Source organism: Bos indicus x Bos taurus, chromosome 13 (assembly GCF_003369695.1).
Source record: "Bos indicus x Bos taurus breed Angus x Brahman F1 hybrid chromosome 13, Bos_hybrid_MaternalHap_v2.0, whole genome shotgun sequence".
Classification (NCBI taxonomy): domain Eukaryota; kingdom Metazoa; phylum Chordata; class Mammalia; order Artiodactyla; family Bovidae; genus Bos; species Bos indicus x Bos taurus.
The window spans coordinates 9,840,445-9,847,200 of NC_040088.1; the positions used below are offsets into that span (position 1 = coordinate 9,840,445).

The 6,756-nt window shown below is 44.9% G+C and overlaps 1 pseudogene across 1 annotated transcript; it reads right to left on the minus strand.

Annotated features, from left to right (window-relative positions):
- Window positions 1-6,246: 6,246 nt before the first annotated feature.
- On the minus strand, window positions 6,247-6,756 carry LOC113902763 (annotated as a pseudogene). Its single transcript, XR_003513907.1, has one exon. The product of XR_003513907.1 is annotated as a 40S ribosomal protein S13 pseudogene (transcript).

Below are 6,756 nucleotides of genomic sequence, written 5' to 3' on the forward strand. Positions count from 1 at the left end.
AAATCTGTATGCAGGTCAAGAAGCAACAGTTAGAACTGGACATGGAACAACAGACTGGTTCCAAATCAGGAAAGGAGTATGTCAAGGTTGTATATTGTCACCCTGCTTATTTAAGTTACATGCAGAATACATCATGTGAAATGCCAGGCTGGATGAAGCACAAGCTGCAATCAAGATTGCCGGGAGAAATATCAATAACCTCAGATACACAAATGACACCACCCTTATGGCAGAAAGCAAAAAGGAACTAAAGAGCCTCTTGAGGAAAGTGAAAGAGGAGAGTGAAAAAGTTGGCTTAAAGCTCAACATGCAGAAAACTAAGTCATGGCATCTGGTCCCATCACTTCTCAACAAATAGGTGGGGAAACAGTGGAAAAAGTGAGACTTTATTTTTTTGGACTCCAAAATCACTGCAGATGGTGACTGCAGCCATGAAATTAAAAGACGCTTGCTCCTTGGAAGAAAAGCTATGACCAACCTAGAAGCATATTAAAAAGCAGAGACATTACCAATAAAGGTAAGTTAGTCAAAGCTGTGGTTTTTCCGGTAGTCATGTATGCATGTGAGAGCTGGACTATAAAGAAAGCTAAGCACCAAAGAATTGATGCTTTTGAACTGTGGTGTTGGAGAAGACTCTTGAGAGTCCCTTGGACTGCAAGGAGATCCAACCAGTCCATCCTAAAGGAAATCAGTCCCGAGTGTTCATTGGAAGGACTGATGCTGAAGCTGAAATTCCAGTACTTGGGCCACCTGATGAGAAGAAATGACTCACTGGAAAAGACCCTGATGCTGGGAAAGATTGAAGGTGGGAGGAGAAGGGGACAACAGAGGATGAGATGGTTGGATGGCATCACCGACGCGATAGACATGAGTTTGAGTAAACTCCGGGAGTTGGTGATGGACAGGGAAGCCTGGCCTACTATACAGTCCATGGGGTCGCATAGAGTCGGACACGACTGAGCGATGAACTGAACTGAATCCGGGCCTAGAGGGCAGAGTTGTCTGTCTGCCCGAGATCACAGTGAGAGAACCGCAGCTGAGCCAGGGAGTAACCTGGGCGGCGGGGCTGTGTGTCCTGATTGGAACGGAGACGTCAAGGATGGAGGTGGCAATGAGGCAAAGCCTCAGCCCCCTCCTTGACGCTGGCGAGGACAGCCTTCTGTGGGTTGTTTTTTCCTTCTCGCCTGTATTTCTCATGCAATCTCTGCAGTGGCCACTAGATGGTGCCTGGAGCTCTGATTCTGAATTGGGTCCCAGAGCCCTTGGACTTCCCAGGTGGCTCAGTGGAAAAGAACCTGCCTGCCAATGCAGGAGACGAGGGTTGGATACCCGGGTCAGGAAGATCCCCTGGAGAAAGAAATGGCAACCCTCTCCGGTATCCTTGCCTGGAGAATTCCAGGGACAGAGGAGCCTGATTTCTGATTTTCATTTCAGTGAACTACCTGATATCCTGGCAAGGCCTCCAACTTGTACAATTTCAAAAGTCTTGGTGGGAGGGAGGCATATACAGGGAACACAGTGCAAATAGTGCCCCCACTAGCGTTGTGAAAAGGTCTTCCCCAAATCCTTCCAATAAAGCCCTCCCTGCTTAGTGATCCAGACTTGGTGTGTCTGTTGCTTGCATCCAAGACCTTTGTCCATGCCTTGGTCCATTCTTTGTAAGGGCTGCATAGTGTTCCACTCTATGTATGTCTCATGTTTCATTTCAGCACCCTTTAGTGGATGTTATCTGGGCAATTTACAGCTATTTTACATTCCATAGACAGACACAATAGCATGCTTCTTAGAACCTATTTTCCAGTCCTTATAACCTCATCTCCGACTGTCCCCACACCTATAGGCACATAGTTTGGGTAGAGAGTGGCCTTATCCACAGTCCCACACTGTGGCAGGTGTGATCCTCCACCTGCTTGATCAAGGACGTGCATGCATGCGCGCTCAGTCGCTCAGCTGTGTTCGACTCTTTGTGACCCCATGGACTGTAACCCACCAGGCTCCTCTGTCCATGGGGTTCTCTAGGCAAGAATAGTGGAGTGGGTTGCCATTTCTTTCTCCAGAAGTGCTTCCCAGCCCAGGGATTGAACCCCTATCTCTTAAGTGTCTTGCATTGGCTGGCGGATTCTTTACCACGGAGCCACCTTGATCCAGGGAGGACTGGCCAAACATCGAGGATAACAGAGAAACAGCTCAGTGGGCTAGGGAGGAAATGGCAGATGATTTTGGGAAGGTGGGTGTGTTTGGGCAGCCAGCCAGGACCCCTCATGCCCAGTGTTGGACTGTGTCACCTCAGTTCTGTGAGGGAGGAAATACCTGCACAGCCTCTGATGCTTTGAGGGACCAGTGCGTTGTATGTCCCCCTCCCAGAGCCACCTGCACTTCAAAAGGAGTCGGAAGGAAGGGAGCAAGGTTGACCCAAAGGGAATGCCATTCATGGTGGGATTTCAGACAGCCAAGGTCACACATCTGTACAGAGACCGTCATGTGTTCCAGGGATGATGATGGGTTCTTTATCCTATACAACCCCATGTAATTCCTGTGGCAACACTCTGAGGCTGGTATCACCAGTTCCATTTCACAAATAAGGCAACTGAGGCCAGAGATGAGAAGAGATATTCCCAAAACCATTCCAGGAGCGTGTCTATGTTGGGTGCTCTTTCCACTCTATCAGTAACGGGGAGAAAGTTTGGGGTGAAAGTGGGAGGCTATCCCTTGACCTAGTACCAGCTGCCCAAAGGCAGAGGTCTTGGAGGAAAGAGGGATTGGTGAAGGGTTGGGAAGAGAGCTGGGGAGCCCTTTCACTGGCAATTCAGCTGCCTTCCAGAAGGTTACAAGTGCACCGCATTTACTGGAAATGTTAGAAAAGACCCTAAGATGCTGGGAAAGATTGAAGGCAGGAGGAGAAGGGGATGACAGAGGACGAGACGACTGGATGGCATCCCGACTCAATGGACGTGACTTTGAGCAAGCTCTGGGAGATGATGGACAGGAAAGCCTGGCGTGCTGCAGTCCATGGGGTCGCAAAGAGTCAGACACAACTGAGCGACTGAACAACAGCAACAGACCAGAAGCTAAGTTACAGGCTGTATTGACAGGGGAAGTCCAATACTGGCCAACAGCTGGATTGCTCATGCCTGAAGGCAATCCTCGGGCTCAACTGCACCTTCAGGAGTAGCTGGGGAGAAGCATAATGATGAAGATGACCTATGGCCTGTGCTTCCCTGTTCTGATGAAAGCTTAGATGTATCCGGAGGCCAGTATGAGATGCTCAGACTCCCACACAATTGCAATGGTGTGCATTTCCCATATAACCCCATTGCAGACGATCAGAGGAGGCTGAACTCATGCAAAACCCACTGTGAACACAACCTCTGGCACCCTGGGCCATGGATAAGAGATCACCTGCCCATTCACCCCTTAGGGGGAACATCTACCTGGCATTTCCAACTTCAACACTTTCTTCCATCACTTTAACAATTTTGCACAAGGAAACTGTGCTGCAACATTTCAAATTAAGCCAATATGGTGCCTTGATATATGGTAAGATAGGAGGAGACCAGGAATGTCCTAACCTCAGGGTCCCCTCTCCACTCTGCTCCCACTGATAAGGTCTTCTAGTTAAAGAAAAGTGAAGATGTAAATGTTAGTCACTCAGTCACGTCCAGCTCTTTGCAACCCCGTGGACTGTAGCCCACCAGGGTCCTCTGTTTATGGAATTCACCAGGCAAGAATACTGGAATGGGTACCCATTTCCTTCTCCAGGGGATCTTCCTCACCCAGGGATCGAACCCACATCTCTCGCATTGCGAGCAGACTCTTAGCCATCTGAGCCGCCGGGGAAGCCCTTGACAGTCTGGAGAAGGAGGCTATAAACTGAGTTTCTGGATGAATTTTCTCCCTCAAGTCACGTTGCCTTGGCTGCAGTTCTGCCATGATCTGTGCCCTGTGTCTTGCTTCCCTCCGAAGGTCTGGTTGGAAACTTTAGAGAGTGCATCGGATTGTGAAACTCAAATCACACCCAGAACCCCAGCTTTGGGGGTGGAGGGTTGGGCTCAGAAATGTAACTTTTGGGACTTCCTTGGTGGTCCAGTGGTTGACTTCACCTTCTAATTCAGGGGCTGTGGGTTTGATCCCTTGTTGGGGAATTAAGATCCCACATGCCAAGTGGACAAAAAACCAAAAACAGGGAAAAGCAGAAGCAACATTGTAACAGATTCAATAAAAAGTTTTAAAATGGTCCACATCAAAAAAATCTTAAAAAAAAAAAAGAAATATACCTTTTAACCTTCTGGCCTCGAGGCAATAGAGAGATACAGGAATGAGGGTGAAACGGATGTTGAGGGAGTCGATCCGTAGATTCCACTCTGGCCTCTGCTCGACATCTCTGAAACGGTCTCTGGGATTTTCCAGTTTGCTGGATCTCAGGTGGGCTGGAAATGGATGTACTGTTGCCTAAAGTCAAGTCCAAACTTGCATCACCGTCAGAGGCCCTGTGGAGATTATATGGGTAAGTGGTTTTCAATCCTATAGATTCTGGTGTCTGGTTTGGTTTTTTTTTTGGTAACAAATCTTTTGTTATAACCCCTTTACTAATCTGAAATGAAATTAATATCTAATATAATTTTGCTACACATATGAAATCAAAAACATCACATCTAACTATAATTATAGAAATGAAGTAACAGCAAAGTAAAATTTATAGCAGAAGAGTATGTACCCCAATATTTAAATGTTCCATTAAGGCTGCTCTAAAAATGTAATCAAGCTATTTATAGGAGATATAAATGAAGTACTCGTGTATAAAGGAGCGCGATGTGTACAACGTACTCTCAATGGTCAGAATAAAGTATTATCTCTCTCACACATGGAAGAAAGAGAATGATAAATGTGGCAAAAGGTGAACATTTAGTGGATCTGGGTGAAAGGAAAATGACAGCTCTTTGTATTATTCTTCCAATATTTTTCTATACACCTGACATTATTTCAAAGTGACAAGTATAATACATGCTAGGGTATAGAATTTCTCAGTATGCTAAAACTGTAAATAATTAGGGTACATCCCAGGAGTTTAAGGTCAGTTCAAGAGCAGGAAATTATCAATGTGATTGAATAAATTAAAAGTTTACAGAAAAAAGTCCAAATGAATCTTTAAATTGATTCATAAAAATTATTCCATATTTTTCTATGATCATTAATGATAAAAAAAAAACACACAGTATACTAGCAACCAAAGTGAACATTCTTCACCTGATAAAGATTATTTACAAATACTTACAGCAAGTATTTTACTCAATGATGAAACTCTAAAAGCGGCACCCTTAAAGACGGTAAAAGGCCGGGATTCCCTCTATCACCGTGTGTGTTAGTCCCTCAGTTGTGTCCGACTCTTTGCAACCTCACGAACTGTAGACCACCAGGCTTCTCTGTCCATGGAATTCTCCAGGCAAGAATACTGGAGTGGATTGCCATTCCCTTCTCAGAGAACCTTCCCAACCCAGGGATCGAACCCCGGTTCCCTCTATCTATCTGGACCTGGGTTCAATCCCTGGGTTGGGAAGATCTTCTGGAGAAGGGAAAGGCTGCCCACTCCAGTATTCTGGCCTGGAGTTGCCAGAGTAAAACACGACTAAGCCACTTTCACTCACTTTCCGTCAACCACTACTCTGATTCAATATCAAACTACTGACTGTAGGCCAATGCAGTAGAATTGAACATAAAAATAAAGCGGTACAGGAGTGGGAAAGGAAAAGATAGAATGATCAGTGCTTACAGATGATATGAATGTCTTCAGATGAAATCCTAGAGAGTCATGGGTAAACTATTAAAATTCATGAGAAAACATACTGAGTTTGCAATGACGAAAGTCAATATACAAAAGACTAATTGCATGCTTACATACCAAAAACTATCAAATAAATTAAAAAGAAGGAAAATCCTATTCACAGTAGTCATGAAATTTATTACTAAAAATAAATCAAGGAAAAATTTGCAAGAGTTTTATGAAAAACAATCTTTATTGATTTGAAGAGGACTTGAATAGAGTGATGCTCATTATATATATGAAGACATAACATGGTAAATATTTTGGCTCCTCTCAGTAATATATAGCTGTGATGCAATTTTTTAAAGATCTTGAGAAATTGACCCTAAAATGTATGTGGTAGAGTAAAAAGGCAATAATAGCCAAAACAATTCTGAGTAAGTAAAACAGAAAACGCTTGTGTTTCTGTGGGAAACAAAGCACCAAGATTTTTTTTTTCTGTTAAACAATGATTTTATTGCTTTAGTACAATACACAAATTTATGCAACCAGGGCAGAGGCTGTGGATGACTCGTATTTCCAATTAGGGGGTAGGACTCGTTTGGTCTTGTAGTATCGAGCCAACCGGTGAATACGGCTCTCAATCAGAATCAGACTGAATTTAGCATCTTTATCCTTTCTGTTCCTCTCAAGATGCTTCTGAACAGCGACAGCTTTCTTAATTAAATGATAGAGATCCTCAGGGAGATCAGGAGCAAGTCCTTTGGACTTAAGAATTCTCAAGATTTTGTTGCCTGTCACAAAACGTACTTGTGCAACACCATGAGAGTCTCTCAGGATCACACCGATCTGTGAGGGAGTCAGGCCCTTCTTGGCCAGTTTGTAGATCTGCTCCTTCACGTCGTCAGAAGTGAGCTTCAGCCAGGTGGGAACGGCAGAACCGACTGGGACAGGCCCTTCCCCGGAGTGTGCATGCGACCCATGATGGCGGCGGTGTG